We start from the raw sequence: 14,073 nt of genomic DNA, 5'->3' as shown, positions 1-14,073 counted from the left end.
CTCTGTGTGAGCAAAGGTGTTGGGATGATTTCCATGCTCCTTGGACCAGGGATTGTATCCACCTTTTTGCCCTGTGAAAAGCCATCATTAGTACTCCATGCTCTGATCCTCCACCAGCTCCTTCTTGTGTGTCACCTTTGCTCTTACCTTTATAATCCTCAGCTGCCAGGCTTCACCAGTTATAGTTTGAGATTGTGAGCTTGGCAGGGCTCAAAATTGTTTTAACTCTTTCTTCCTGACAGAAGGCTCATTTTAAGTTGCCTGTGTGACAGTGCTACTGGTACCCAATCTCTCCTAGAAGGCAGCAGCCTCTCCTGCCCTCTGTAACTTGGCTCTCCCAGCAATTCCAGATTCCTTTTCCACTCTCCCAGTCCACTTAATTTGGTTTAAGAAAGCCTGCCTGTTTTCTGCCAGCTGCCTGCTGAGCCCCTGCCTCCCCATCCCCTCCTGCTCAGGGGCCAAGCAGGCAGTGGTGGTGCCACAGGGGGCTGAGCTCTCACTCTCCATCTAATCAAATCCATGATTTCTTCCCATCACACAATCCTCCCAGGAGCTCATAACCTGGGAAGGGCTACATTCCTAAGGCAGATGGGTTATTCCACTTGGAGAGGGTGGGGGAGGCAATAAAAAGTCCATTTTGCAGCAGCTATTCTAATGCAGCAGGTTATTGGTAAAATATTTTCGGATTTGTTTATTTGTTTCCCAAAGCATCTTGAAGTGGTGGTTCAAGATGAAGTTATGTTCTGAAAGAGAGAGTCATCCAAAGAATGCAAACAAAATGTTATTTTAAAACCCAGATGTCCGTTTTTCTTCATTCCAAATTTTTCATTTTGTCACCAAGCAGAAAAAAAATAACCCACAGATTTTCACACAGCCTTATTCTGTGAAAAGTAAGATATTAACAGGAGCAAGAAAATTCTGTGCAACTACATCTTCACCTTAGTGCAATTGTTTCCAAAAGCACCCGGGACAGATTAAACATATGAATGCTCACAGCACCTCAAACTGGGAATGCAGTTAGTAATTGATTTATGTCTTCTGGTAACAGGGCAAAAACGACTTAAGCAGCAAATAAAAGATTCTGTTTTCTAGCTTTGTTATCTGCTCTTCAAACACACCAGCAAGATCTAGTAGCAGAGAATTTTAACAATCTCGTGTTCATTAAAATAATCATTTTACCATTTGTTACAAGTGATTTCACAATGCTTTTAGCCCAGCCACACTGAGAGGGGACACTGATGACTGCTTTGGTTGGGGATGACATTTGGGTTGGCTCTGCTTTCCATCCTCCTACCTTGTTTGGTGAGAGAAAATCCCTTTCAATCACTTTCAATACCTGGGCATGGACTCCTATTCCTCCCAAGGTCTGAGGTGATACCTAGAGTTTAGTGCCCATGAGGAAAAAAGAGAAGGTGCCACATCCAGTACACACTAACCTGACAAGGTTTTGCATTGTTAAAAACATGGAAGTGTTGTCCCCACCCTTTTCCAATCCTTTTCTTAAAGCACCCACTAGGCTGCACAGGCTTTGCCTGCACAAGCACACCCTCCTGAATAGCAGAGACTTAGTTACAGGAGGACAATTGCTGTGTGGATGTGATTTGAATTCCTTTGCTGCCAATCACCACAGGCTAAACAACAGGAGCAGCGTTTGCTACTGACATGGGGGATTTGGAGCACAATGCATAATGCAGCGTGAGGTGTGTGATGGTTCCCTCCTGACACTGCTAATTCCCACCAGAAAGACTCACCTTCCCACCCTGGGATTTGCTTTTAGCTGCTGCTTCCATCAGGCTGGACACAAAGAACACATTAAAGAGCTCACAGTTAAACCAGATCCTGCAGAAACAGGCGTGCAGTGCAGCTCCCCCCACCCCAAACCTGCATTTCATAATGGGAATGGGATTTATTAGGAGTTTTTGCATTCACTGCTCCCAATTAGGAACCCCTCTAAGTTTCTTTGAAGCTGCTCAGCATTTTTGGGGGGGATTTTAAATCCCAGCACACCAGCAGGAGCACATGCTCTGCCAATTCAGTGGTCCCCCTTTCTAAAGCATTTTGTTGCTTAACAGGGCAGGATGTTTGTTCAGATGACCTGGGAGCCCACCCTGGTGTGAACTCTCCTAAAAGGAGAGCTCATCTGTCTCCTCTGCTGGGTTTGCCTAGCTCCAGAGATTGGTTACCAAAGGTGGTGTGTTTGTGGTGGGAGGAGGGAGAGGAGGAAAGGAGAAGGAGGAGAGAAATCAATGTGGATATCATTTGTCAAAACATTAGGCCAGCTGATGCTGTCTGAAGCACCTGAGAATGCAGGCAGGCTATTGAGAGGTGTAGTTTTGCAGGACTTGATGATTTTCAACCTGAACAAGGCACATCTGTGAGATGTGGCAAACCACAGGCTTGTACCCAGGCCAGCACAGCCCTTCCCAGATGGGTGACATTCTTCCTCAGCAACCTCAGAGCACACAAGAAATCCAAGAGATCTTTGCCTGGCAAGCCTCAGGCTGCACTAAGCTCCACCAGCACAAAAAATGAGAGGCACAGGATTCCCTTTTGTCCTGGAATGCCACCAGTAATGTCTTGCCCTCTGCTCCCCACCAGCCAGGGCTCAGATTAGGGTGTTATCTCTGCTTGCAGGTGATGTGGAGAGGGCAGGTGCCCACTTGATCCCTCAGCTCTGACCTGCTCCTGATGCTCTGCCTTCACTCCAGCTGCAGGAACTCCATGCAAGGCTGTGTGGGGTTTGTTCCCTGGGCCTGGGAAGGACAAGCTCTCCTCTGCCCCCAGCCCTTGCCATGCCTGCCCTGTGCAGGCTCTGCCTCCCTGGTTTAGGGGAGCCAGCCCAAGCTCTGCTTCAGGCACCAGGTAGCATCCTGTGGCTGACATGAGCAATAAGAGCCCAGCCTGAAAGCTGGTGCATTATAAATGATTTATTGGTCTAATAAAGAGCCTCAAATTATCCACCTCCTCCTTCCCTTCTCCCCTCGCCCCAAGGACCAATACAGCTACCGTGCAAACATTTCCTACCTCACATTATGTAATGTCACAGGGAAGAAAAACAAGTATACAGCCCCCTGGAGAGCCACATGGCTGGCAGCCCCCATCCCCACCAGCAGCCTGTGCAGAGGCATCCCTGCCAGGCAGAAACCCAGCACTCCATGGATGCATTTTGCTGCCCTTCCCATCCACTGTGCCTCCAGCATCCCAGAGAAAACAGGACTGACCTCTTCCCACAGCCTGGCTATTCCCTCTGCTGCCAAGAGCCAGGAGCATCCTCTGCTGCCTGATCCCTGCCTCTCCACCCCAGGCAGAGATGGGGCTCTGGGGGCTGAGGGTTTGGAGCCAGCACGAGCTGGGTGCACTGGAGGGGTGGCCAGGATGGCAAATGGAAGGCCTCATTGATTTTAGGAATGGAGGATTTTTCCCCCTGATATGTGAGCCCTGGTAGCTCACCCAGCCTCCCACCCACCCTCCTCATCTCTAATCCATCCTCTGCTCCATCCTTTTTGCAGCAGTCAATGCAAATCTCCAATTGATAAAGTCTGGGAATTTGTTATCTATAGTTAATCATGTGTAGTTTTTCTGTTCAGCTCCTCAGGGACCTTCCCTCCTCTCTGGTTAGCCTCATCTCCTGCATGCCCTCATTCCAATTGCTCCAGAAAGAGCTCCAGAAAGAGCCTTTCCTCTGGACATGGAGCTGTGTGAGCCACACCATCTGCTGAGAGCACTCAGGGTCTTCCCTGCCCCACAGTTCAAGCCCACAAGTTGTTCCAGCTCACTTGAACAGGTCATAGCTTCTCATGACACACAGAGCAGGAATAATAAATTAACCTACTTTAGATGGCTTGCAGGCCTTAACAAGTAAGTGTTGCTGAAGGGCTCGAGGAGTCTGGAGAAGTGGCAGCATGGAGCAGCAGAGTATTATCATCATCATCTTCTGCTATTACCCTGAACATCCTGAGGTCAGATGAGGTGAACTGAAGACAACAAAACAGTCTCAGATATTCAACATCAAATGATTTGAAGTGTGGCAAAGGGAAAAAACACACACGAAAAAACCAGGATGAAGGAAAGGTACAGCTAAGTTGTCCTTTCAGGCATTTTAGATTCAGCCTGTGACAGGAGCCCCACAGCTCGAGGCTGTCCACTCCTCTCTGCATTTGGCAGGGAGCACAGGAGCTCTCCTGGGCATCCCACAGCCTCCATAATTCCCAGGAGGGCCCTCACTAGGGCTGACAGATTTCCAGGCACAAAGATGTACCTGAGCCCATGAAGTCTCCACAAGTGGGACCCAAAAATGCTGTTCACCAAAGAGAAAAAGGAGAGCTAGGGGGCAATGCAAAGATGTGGGGACAGAGTGGCTCCTGTCTGGGGCCTGAACTGTTTGGCCAAGTTAAACAAGAGAACAAAAATTCTGGGAATGATGTTACAGAAGGTGTATTTTGAGTACTTGCATTCCCTGCAAGGCTGACCTATTTAGCAGAGGGACTTTAGCCCCTAGGAAGAATTAAATAACACTGTTAGGAAAGAGGCACCATGGGGACTGAGGAGCCCCAAGGTCTCTGTGGGTGCCCAGGCAGCCCTGGGCTACCACACTGAGCATCCAAAAGCTGACAGTCTTCTCTTACCTTGTCCCACAGGCACAGCTACAGCTCAGCCTGTGCTAGAGCCCAGCACACCAAGTGGGGCTGCCCTAGGGAGGACACAAAGAGACTTCAAAGCCTTTTCCCCAGTGCCTCCAGCCCTCCCCATCCTGATTACACTGGGCTGGTGCAAGGGCACTTTGCTTCCAGCAGCTCTCTGAGGAGAGTTGGCTTGTGCCTCTGTGTGTTTTCCCCATTTGAATGGGAAGATGGCTGAGATATATTTTACCCATCACGCTGCTCCGTGGCTCCTGGTGGCACTGACAGGAACCAGGACTGAAATCCCCAGCTTGGGGGCAAGAGAAGACCTCAAATGAAGCCATGTCTGAGCAGATCTCAGCTGGGGCAGAGTCAGAGCAGCCCCAGGAGTGGCAGCCAGCTGAATCCCAGCAGGTGCATCCAGCTCTCACCTCTCCCTGCCTGCCCAGACCTCCAGCCTGGAGCTGCCACCACCCCACCCCAGTGCCCCAGCCCTGCCATGTGGATCCTTCCTTTGGGATTTATCTAAATGAGCTTCACACCTCAGCCTGATTTCAGGCTGAAAGGGTCCCATTAAATTGTGTACAATGAAGCACAGAGGAAGCCTACTTGCCTTTGTTTGATGTGTGGGTTTGGGTGTGAAGGAGCTGCAATTTGATTTTCTTGTTCTCTCCTACCCACTCCCCAAAGCACTTGGTTCCTTTCCAGGGGGGATAAACAATTACAACCACACAGTTTCCAAAAAACTCTCCCCTGGGTATCTGAGATAAGAGGGACTCTACCCCTCCTCTGCTCCTATGTCTCATCCTACAGCTCACATGTTGTATTTTCAGACACCCTCACTGCTGCTTTGTGCCTTGTTGTCCCTCACACTGGAGAAGGCTTCCCATAAACATCTGAAAAAATTGCCTCCTCCTTCTCTAAACCCCCACCACAGCAAATCTGAGGACTGCAGAACACTTCTCAAGCCCAGGGGGCTGCTGTGCTGAGGCTACCCCATATCCTGGTGACCCCTGGGGTCCCCCTCTGCTGCTCCTTCTCTGCCTGGAGTCCTCTCCATGTACTGGGAGGGCACTGCATGGCAAAAACACCTCAAATTTTGAGTACCTCACAGAAATAACCCAGTTTCACATCCTGAAACACAAGTGGGCTTGGAGGCAGATCACAGAATGACCTGGGTGTAGCTATTCCAGCAGGGAGCCCAGGCATGTCTCTTTGCTTGAGAAGTGTTTGAACTGGCCATTGCCCAGACACACATCAGCTTTAACCCTGTCAATGTTCCTTCCCTGAGCAATCCCTGTCATTCTCTGACCCTGCACCACAGCCAGAGCAGGATAATGGCTCAGAGGGTTCCAGGCTGCCCATTTGCATGTTCTGCTAAGTGGGGCTGTAACAAACTGCAAGCAGGAAGGAGAAATCTGGTTATTAATAATTGTCTGTGCCTGCCTGCTCCCTTCTGCTGCTCTCCACTGGATGAGTGGAAGAAGGCTGACCAAAGCTGCAGCAGTAAATTTCAGTGGCCAAAGGGCAGAATTTTGGAACACTAATTTCTCTTAATCTAACCATTTCTCTCAAGCAGAGAAGCTCCTATGGGAAGCACCCAGACAGAGAGCATGATTTCTTATTACTTTTCACTTGACAGCCAAGACAGAGTAGCTGCTAAAAGCAACAGAGATAAGTAGAATATAACAATGCTGCCAAATAAAAACACTTATCTGTGTACACTCATCAGCTCAGTGTCAAGGACTGGCTCTGAGGAGTCAGGGATCAGGGTCTGACACCAGGGAAGAAAAGGCATCACAGAGGGATGATCACTGACAGCCACAACCCCTGAGAACACATGGGGGGACTGAGCTCCCTCCTGCAGGTGCAGCCAGCCCAGCTGAGAGCCCCAGGGATGGGAGCAGTGCTGGTGCAGAGCCCTGGCTGTGCAGCATGGCTCACAGCACCCACAGCTCCTGTGCCAGTGCACCAGCCCTCTCATTGCTCAGGAAGAGCTGGCTGTCACAAAAATACCCCCATGCTGTCCCCAGAATCCCCTCCCCATGCTGGGGGGAATCCACTTGAACACAACCCCAGGTGCTGGGCTGAGCTGTCACCCCACACTGCAGAGCAGCCCTGGGCAGGAGCCTGAGCTCATCCCTGCCACAGGCAAATCTGCAGGAGGCTAATTGGTCACCTCCCTGACAGCTCCAGGCACGCTGCTCACACTCCTGTACATAAACTGGGTGATGTGCAGCTTGCTATGGCTGGTTGGGGATTGCTAGAGAGCAAGTGCTGGTGGAGTTTTATTATTGCTGCTATTTATCAGTATTTGCATTACCATAGTGCCCTGGGGCCTCTGTTAGGATTAGGATGCAGTTGTCCTGGGTATGGGGAATATTTAGCTGGAGACTCACAGCTGGGAACAAGGTGTGTGCTTCAACTCCCTTGGAAAAGCATTGTGCATACAAAAGAGGCTCTAGCCCAGTTTAGTTTTAGTTTTAGTCTTTCCTAGTGTTCAGTTCTGAGCACTGCTCCTCCTGAGAGGAAAGGCTTAGGGGTGCAGCAGGGCTGGAGGATCCTGGCCACACATCTTGAGCCTCTGTGGGGGCTGAGGACAAAACCAAAGGCTGCAAAGCAAACACCCCAAAGACCCAGGAGCTCCTCAGACATCATTTAGCAAATACCTAATGGCACACAGCAGCACCAGGCAACAGCTTGGGAAATGCAGTAATGAGCACCCTGTTACATTATGAGTGCTTTTTTGCTACTCGTTTAGTGCCATTAGCATTTGTCAGAGCAAATGGAAACAGGCCACTGTCCTGAGGAATTCAGCCTCTCTCAGTTGTCAAAGCCATAAAAACTCAAGGGGTGGGATGGGGGGATGAGAGCTGAAATCTCAGCTTAGGGGGTGAGGATGTTCAGTGTCACATGAAAGCCACTTCACAGGTTCAGTCTGATCAGGACATCAGGCTGGGTCCCACTGTGTCCCAACAGCACCAGCTTGGATGTCCTGGTCTCATTCAGTTCATCATCTCTCTACACCATTTCACCCTTATTTGATCAGCAGCACTGCCACTCCTCACAGATAGCAGAGCCTTGCTGGGCACAGAACAGGGAAAAGAATCCTGTAGCCCTTGTGAGACAACCACAGCAACAAGGGACTCAGGGTCTGCCTCCCACCCAAATTCTGAGCCTGCCCAACTCCTGTGAGTTAAAAAAACTGCTGAAATTGTGCCTACAGAGGTCAGAGGCCAAACCAGACAAAGACTTTCCAGACTGGTCCCAAGATCAGCCAGATCAACCTTTGCTCTGTGAACATCTTGCAGCTGCCCTGGAGCACAATGAAGGGGTCAGCTGGAGGGGTTGGACACCTCACTACCCTTTGCACCAAAACACACCTTCCCCTGGCTCTGAAAGCAATCTGCCATGATATCTGCCATGGGCAATGCTTCCACATCCTGCTTTTTCCTCTTGCACCTGTAGGTTCCCTCCCTGCCCTTGGGACCAGCAGGGGAACACTCCACACAAGAGAAGCTGCACCAGACACCCCACACTGCACTCCCAGACACACAGTACCAGTCTGACATGCCTGTGTGCCTCTGGATATAAAGATCATTTAACATGCTCAGTGCTGATGGGCAGTCAAGTAAAAAGCTTCCCCACTAGGGTCTCTTTGCAATAAATGTATTAGCAATGGGACTTTCTAAACAACATAGGTGGAAGAGGACAACTTGGTGGTACACTGGGAGAGACAGATCAGCAGGCAAACCTCAGTGGGACCATGCCTGCAGCATCCAACAAGCCTGGCTCAGCATGGAGTAAGTGAATCCTGCTGTATTTAAAGAGACAGTCTCAAGGGTTCCCTTTTAATCTCATCTCTGTTTGCAATTCCCCCTTCTGAGCCTATGAGCAACATTTCTTTCCCCTTCAAGTGCTACTCTGCTCTGTTCAATTTTCTCTTCATCCCTCCCTGCCCTCTCCTTCCCCCCTCTATCCCCATGTTTCTTTAATGGAGCTTGAAATTATAATACAGTGACTCAGCTTCCTTTCATGTCTGCCAAGAGTCAGTGGCACAACCCTGAAAATAGGGTTTGCTGCAGCAGCCTTAGGCTGGGGATCTTCTCCCTGCCACAGGTGGCAAGGAGAGGAACTTCCCCAGGAGCTCCTGGGGTTGGCCATGGGATACCATGCACCAGAGTGTGCTATTCTTTGCCAGGCATATACAGGATTTTCTGGGGGTGCTGGAAATGCCTGGGAATGTGCCAGTGCTCCCTTCTCCTTCACCTCCCCTTCCCATCCCTGTCATCTGCCCCTTGCTGTTTCAGGGACTCACCCAAAGTTGATGCCAAGCCTTGTCCCTTGAATAGCTCTTCCCTCCTGAAAACAGGGAAAATCTTCCCTCCTGCAGGTTACATACAGGTCACAGCCTTCATTTCCTTCTTAGCAGCAGAGCTCCAACTCATCAGGAAACATCCTTCTTGTCCCCTTGAAGCTCACAGCTGTTCTCTGACATCTTTCACCCTCTGCCCTGCCCTGGTCCTCTTTCTTTTGGCTTTTACTTCTGCTCCCTGTTGCAGAGACCTCACACTCTTATTCCCAGCTCAACCAGATCCAGTCAACCACATCTCCCTTCCCACCAGCTCTGCATGGTCTATGGAAGAAAAATCTGCCAAACACCCTCTCTGCCACCAGCCCAGTCTTGCTCTACACTTCCTTCCTTCCTTCCAATGTTCCTTTCAATGTTCATCTTCCTGAATGGACCAATTCTTATTCCACTAACTCTTTGTTCCTTTCATTCACCAGCTTCCAGGTATCCCAGCTTTGGAGTCACAGTGCTGACACCTCCAGGATAAAGCATGTGCAGGCAATCCAGCTCCTTCCAGTATTCCCTGCCTGTCTCCATGCTTTCTAGATGAGCATTTTGTCTTGGCTTCATTTTGTCCCCTTCTATCCCACCTGCTTCTCTGCTCAGCTCTTTTTCTTGCCTTTCCACTCAGTCCCTGCACCTCCCTACTGTGAATTTGTCCATAGCTCTGCTCCAACTCTTCTTTTGTACTTCACAACACCCCCCAGCCCATTTTCTCCCTTGTACCTTCCTCATTTGCAGCCTGTTGGCATTTTGAACCTCTCCACCATTTCATCCATGCTCTCTCTCCCTCTCCCAGGAGAAACAGGGGCCTCAGGGACAAATGTCCTGCTCCACTTCTCCCTGAAGAGCAGCCCCTGCAGTCCAACACCAGTGTCCCAGCCCAGGATGCACACCAATAATTAGCACTAATGACTTTGCCAAATTCCCCTTTTCTTTCCCTGCCAGCCCTGTCTGTCAGAAGGCAGGCTGCCTTTTCCTGCATGCAGGAACAAAGAGGTTTTGTGTGGATATGTGTGCACACCAGGTGACCATTACCTTGAGGACTTCTGGAGTCCAAGGACATGAATTTTTATGGCTGGAGCCTGGGAGCTGGGCTGCCTGCTGGAGATCAGGCACACAACCCCACGGGTCAGTGGCAGGGAATTATGAGTGCACATGCAGCAGCAGGGATGTATGGAATGAATGTATGTGCAGGAACAGACATTTCTGAGTAGGAAATGTCATTCAGCAGAGTGCCAGCATGGCTGGGATCACATGGGAAGCAGTGAGTGTGTCTGTGGGCACCCTGCCACCACCACAGCACAGACCACTGTGGTGTGTGAACGTGAGGAGAGCAGCCTGACATGTCTTCTGGCCTTTCAGGGTAATTGATTTAGGAAGTAGTTAGGCTTTTCCTCCATTAGTGAAGCATCTGTGCCTCCCTAGAGCTTAGCCAGGAACCCAGAGCTTTCCAGTAACTGTTCAGATACCAATAAATGATGCATAAGCTGAAGATGCTATGTCAATAAGGAGAGGTTGTGTAATAAACAGGAGTTACATGGAGGGAAAATAAAATCCCCACTTCAAGTCACAAAAGGGAAATCCTCTGCATGAAAGGTAGAAAGCTGCACTCCTTCAAAGAACCAGCCTTTTAAAAATCATCAGTAATCCATCTCTTCTACCCCTTTTAAAAATCCAGTGTAATGGTAGCTCAGTCAAGTCAGACTGCTGCTGGTCCCCTGTGTGTGCCCTGAAGGGATGAGTTCTCTGAGTGCAATCAGAATTTCCAGACCTGTAACAGCTGTATCAAGACTGGGGTGTAGCTGAAACCAACCCCAAACCAGCACACACTTACAGGTCATGTCCCCAGTACACACCAGAGCCGTGGCATGGAAACTATGATGTCTATAATGAAGAAATATCTATAATCACAGCCTGAGTGCCTCCCTGGTTCCCTTCACTGCACAGCACAGGGGGCAAGGACCATGGCAGTACACAGAAATCCAGAGATGGGATTAATTTTTTAAAAACAAAAAGGCTAGACCATCTGAAAATGCCTTTGCCTTCCTTCAGTTTCATGAAGAACCCTTCTTTGTAGGGAACACAAAAGACAGCAAGAGGGGGAACCCATATGCATCTATTAGTCCCTGAGGAGCTGTAATTTTAGTGCCCAGCAATTCAAAGCCCTCACTTCAGATGATGTTAACTGGATGTAGAGTTGTTTTAGCAGAGAGTGTCAAATGACTGCTGGACATGAAGGTTATGTTTGCATGAGATAGGTGCTCTGATTTGGCTTAGTTTCCTTGTTGCAACACACAAGTTGCTTTATATTAAAGTGTCAGCTTCAGCAAAGCTGGTGCAATCCAGGGCTGGAGTGACAATATGGGAAAAGAGAGAAAAGACAGACATCCCTGTGCCTCTGGTATCCTGCAGGGCCAGAGACAAGAATCCATTCATCCTCAGAGATGATCCTTTCTCATGCAAGCTTGCAAAACAAAAGGAACCCTCCCTGCCACTTATTTCTTACCCCACTCTTTGCAGCTGCTAAGAAGGCAGCCCTGCTCCTGCAGACCCCTGGACACGTGCCAGAGCAATGTCAAAAAGGAATTAATTATGATGACAACAATTCTTACCACCATATGGCTGTCAGGCTCACTCAGGGAGGGAGAACACCTCTGTTTTCTCACCTTTCCTTCGCCCCAGGAGAAGTTTCATTGCTGGATAGCTCTTGACAGGGTACTGCCTGTCCTTTCACACAGGCAGCCCTTAGCATCGGGCTGCTGCTTTCCAGTCCTCTAGGTGCTAAAATTTCTCAACACCTCTCTCAGGAGAAGCCTGAGATCATGGGTTGGCTGCAGGCTCATTCCTGCTGGAAATTCCCTAACCACTGCACTGGTTCCCTTCCTCTTCCTCTCTCCTGCTGTCCTTCCCAGGAGGAGGTGGAGGGAGCCTGGGTGGATTGAACCTCATCTCCTCCTCAGTAAATCTGCAAGAAATCTTGACTGTGGCCAGAAAAGCTCTCCCAGGTGATGCACCAGCCCCTGATAACACTGATGGTCTTTGCCTGAGCACTCCAGCCCAGGGTGTGGGACAGAAACTGATACCTGCCTTAGTTGTGCAGTGCCTTGAGTGTATCCTTAAAATCAGCCTGAAATTTGGCTGAGCAGGGAGGTCATTTTACTATATCATCTTCTGCTACACACTAAAAGGCCCTCAATGGTTTTTCTGACCTGCTTTTCTGAGCTCTAGTTAGCCCAAGAAGCCCCTTTAATGTATTCCTCCCTGGTTTCTCATAACCTGCAGCTCAGAAAGCCCTGAGCTGAAATACCTTTTGGAGCAAGAAGGTATGTTCTTGTTTTTAATAGCCCTAGGAGGATTTTATCCATGAATTTGTCCAAATGCTTTTTGAACCATGTAAACACAAGCCCACAGCACACTGTGGCAAGGAGTCCCCAGATGAAGAGTGCCTTGTTTTGGGAATTTTCCCTCGTTGTTTTGAACAATCCAGCATGCCAGCTTTGGCTGGTGCCCCTTTATTCTTCCAGGGCATCAGCTAGGGATTGGTGTTCCTTGTTTGCTGATGCTGTTTCTGATTTTACAGACCCCTAGCAAAAACCACTCAGCAAATTGTCAGCTGAGGAATTCAGCCCTTCTCAGGCAGACTGCACTGATTTACACCAGCTGAGATCCTGGCCCTCTATACTTCCTGAAAATGCAGGATGACCCCCAAAGTTTATGTTTGCAAAGCCTTATAAAAACACTTCATGTAGTGAAGGTCAGTGTGTATCTCAGGCATTTTCTATTCCTGCCACACACACACAGCTACAGTTTTTAGTACAAAAATTTCCTTTCAAGACAAGAACAGCAAGACAAAGCAGGCATGAATCCACTGACCAACAGCTTCTTAGAAAAGAGAAAATTGCTCCATGGCATTCAAGGGATGTTTTGAATGAGATGATCAGAGTGGCTCAAGCTTAATACAGCTTGACATCATTAACTGTTAGTGTTGAACCAGAACAGTAGAGTAAGCTGTACTTATTGCTGGCCAGACAGTCTCCAATGGCCAAGGAGAAAATAATCACTAAAGGCAAGAGATTAAAGTGAGGTGACAATGTCAGAGTGCTCTTTTTCTACAAATTATAGATTTTCTTGGCAGTGTTCACAGCCTGTTTGTTCACTAGTACTCACAAGAGGAGGTATAATCCTTTTTCCTTTACCAACCAGTTTACACCAAGCCATTTCCCTTCCTTAACCTCAGCTGGAGTGGCTGTGGTCACAAGAAGTGTCAGACACACATCAGGAAGGGACAATCCTTTTGCTTCACAGGTGACACCAGAGGCCCAGGTTCATTTCCTTCAAGGGCACAAAATCTTCTGCAACCCAAAGGAAAGAGAGGATGAGCACAGTGAAAACAGAGGAAAAGCAGTAATGTTGTGGCTCCCTCCTAATCCTGCAAGATTTTTGGACATGCTGCCACAAACCCCTCAGCAGGACACACTTGCCAGGCCACCCAGGGGAAACCAGTGAGAAATGGTGTCCCCAAAGCCACCCAGGGGAAATCTGTGAGAAATGGTGTCCCCAAAGTCACCCCAGGGCACTGCTGCTAACACAAACCTGCACACAGATGGGCTCATTTGGCCCTGGGGCATCTTGGCAGGAATGAGGGATGCTGTGTTATGGTGCTGCAGCTTGCTTTAGCTCTCCAAGGCCAGACTGTGCCCTCATCACTCCCCAAGACCACAGCAGAGAAAATCAAGCTGCTGAGATTACTGGGTTGTACAATTGAAGCCAAGTCTGTTTCTCCTGCTCCTGGAGAGCAGGTTTCCTATGGGACAGGCTGGAGTTAATTTCCAGTGCTGGCAGCAGGCAGAGGGTCCCTAACCCACAGGTGAAAGCTGATATGGTTTTTCATTAAAGCCTGGTAGGGGTTTGTGCTAATGATGGCAGCCACACACCTGAACAACTGCCACCCCCTTCGCTTGCAACTCTTCTTATTTAGAAAATAAAAAGGAAACCCAAAGAGCACAAAGCCTGCTGATTGTCCATGCCTGTGCTGCTCACCCACACCCATGTCTGACCTCCACAGTGGCTGGCTGTACTGTGCCTAACCATGTGAGGTCA

General features: G+C 49.2%; 1 protein-coding gene and 1 long non-coding RNA gene across 3 annotated transcripts in view; both read right to left on the bottom strand.

The window, feature by feature from the left end:
* Positions 1-14,073, bottom strand: part of IGSF3 (immunoglobulin superfamily member 3) — a 202,426-nt gene that overhangs the window by 138,848 nt on the left and 49,505 nt on the right. The window lies entirely within an intron of this gene.
* On the bottom strand, positions 246-4,677 carry LOC306809416. Its single transcript, XR_013776223.1, has 3 exons — positions 4,626-4,677; positions 3,833-3,974; positions 246-743 (listed from the first exon to the last, which is right to left on the bottom strand). It is a non-coding gene; the product is annotated as an uncharacterized lncRNA (long non-coding RNA).

The sequence above is a fragment of the Erithacus rubecula genome (assembly GCF_903797595.1).
Source record: "Erithacus rubecula genome assembly, chromosome: 1".
NCBI classification, from domain to species: domain Eukaryota; kingdom Metazoa; phylum Chordata; class Aves; order Passeriformes; family Muscicapidae; genus Erithacus; species Erithacus rubecula.
This window is presented reverse-complemented; position numbering and strand designations above follow the sequence as displayed.